Source organism: Acomys russatus, chromosome 2 (assembly GCF_903995435.1).
Source record: "Acomys russatus chromosome 2, mAcoRus1.1, whole genome shotgun sequence".
NCBI classification, from domain to species: Eukaryota; Metazoa; Chordata; class Mammalia; order Rodentia; family Muridae; genus Acomys; species Acomys russatus.
The window spans coordinates 52,418,431-52,420,565 of NC_067138.1; the positions used below are offsets into that span (position 1 = coordinate 52,418,431).

Consider the following 2,135-nt stretch of genomic DNA (forward strand, 5'->3'; position numbering starts at 1 on the left):
ACAACTTACTGTTTCCAGGGTGAGCTTAATCCCTTAATTGAATTAACTGATATTAAATTAGTTTATATGGGAAATATACATATATACATGAAATCTGATAAAATAATAGTTTTACATACCAGTTTTAAAAATATTCCTCATGTTTTTTATTCAGTCCGTAACTTGTCTTCTGCCCTACCCTCCCAGTCCTATCTCTACTTAAAATTCCCTTTCCATTATTCCACTTTTCACCATTATATCATCTACATTTTACTATTGCCCTTTTCTTAAGATATGCATTTTTTATGTCCATCAATGATCCATTTGTATTTTCTTGAATTTTATAAATAATTGAAATTAAACACATAAATCTAAGGATTTTAGGCTAAGACTCACAGGAAGGTATAACAAGTGACACTTTTCATTCAGGGTCTGGGTTAACTATTTCACCTAAAATTTTCATATTTCTATTTTAATTACAGCTGAATAAAACTCAATTTTATACAGATAGAATATTTTATTATCTGTTCTTCAGTATATAGAGCTGCTTTGAGCACAGATGGACTACTATCTCTATAGGAAGTCATAAAGTCCTTTGAGTATATACCCAGGACTGGTATAGTAGACTCATGTGGTAGATCTTCTTATAGTTGTTTGTTTATTTGTTTGTATATAGACAGGTCCTGGTTGTCTTGGAACACATTAAATAGACAGCATTGACCTAAAATTCACAGACATCTTCCTGTCTCTGCCTCCCTAGTACAGGGATTAAGGAGTGCACTGCCATATCTACCCAGGTAGCTTTTGTTTTTTGTTTTGTGATTTTTATTTTTTTTAACATTTGGACGTCATTCTGCTTTCCAAAGTAGATGGTTCAAATTTAACTGCTGTCAATAATACTTCATAGCTGCATCCCCTTCGTTACATTCTCACCATAATTAATTATTATTTGTTTACTTATAGTTTATTAATTAATACTTAATTATTATTAAACTGTGAAATTGCATCTGAAGTAACATGGAATCTCAAAGTAATTATAATTTACATTTCCTGGATAGCTAAGGATGGTGAGTGAATCCTTTAAAATATTTCTTAGAAGAGTCACCGGCAAGATGGCGACTGTTCTGACCTTCTGATGACTCCAGGCTGTCCCCAGGGCTGCGAGAGGTTTTGGGGTGCAAGTGCTGCTGTCCAGGGAGAAGATCATACACACTGGACACATTTATGATGAAAAAGACTACAGGATTACGTTTACAGTTCTCCAGAAAGAGGTAAATGAGCACTTTGGCTTTGATTTGATATCAGAACAGCCTGTGAATGAGGGAGACCATCGGATCATATCCTGCGATGGAGGGGGTGGTACCCTGGGTCACCCCACAGTGTACAAAAACTTGGAAAAAGAAACAAAAGCAGGGAGGTGAGCCTACTGTAGCCTGCAATTCAAGTAGCACCATTATTAGTATGGGATGTGTCCTGGTTCTCTAACACTCTTGGAACACCTCTACTTTAGGTGTTTTGTGTGATGTCACTGCTCTGTGAATGGGGTCCCTTGTTATGAATAAAGGATGCTGCCACCATGGAAAAATATTTTTTAGATACTTGTATTTTTTTTTTTTCTTCTGAGAACTCTTTTCAGTTTCACAGTCCACTTTCTAAAAGGGTTGGGGTTTTAACTCTTTTGATTTGGTGTGTCCTCGTTTTAATTTCTTGTAATTTGAGAGGTGAATCCTCTATCAGATGTAAAGCTGAAAAAGATTTTTTCCTGTTATTCTAGTTTCCTCCTCAGCTAACTAATAGCTTCCTCTATAGCAATGAACAATTTTAATTTCATGGTCCCTCTTGCTGATTGCTGTTCTTAATCTCCTGATGATAAGAATTTTATTTAGAAAAATCTTTATCTAAGCTTATGTTCCTAAATGGATTCTTATTCTTTTTTTCTAGAAGTTTTTTTCTTTGTTTTTGAGCTAAAGTAGAGATGTTTGGTCCATTTGCAACTGACTTATAAGAGAGAAAGATCATGTTTCACTTCTCCCCTTGTGGTTATCTAATTTTTCCAACTTCATTTCCTAAGGATGCTGTCTTTTTGACAATACATGTTTGTTATCTTTGTCAAAAATTGAGTGAGGAGGGAGCAATGGATAGATGGCTCAGCCGTG

At 35.0% G+C, this 2,135-nt stretch overlaps 1 pseudogene; it reads left to right on the forward strand.

Annotated features, from left to right (window-relative positions):
* Window positions 1–1,091: 1,091 nt before the first annotated feature.
* On the forward strand, window positions 1,092–1,439 carry LOC127206883 (NADH dehydrogenase [ubiquinone] iron-sulfur protein 6, mitochondrial-like; annotated as a pseudogene).
* The last annotated feature ends 696 nt before the right edge of the window (window positions 1,440–2,135 follow it).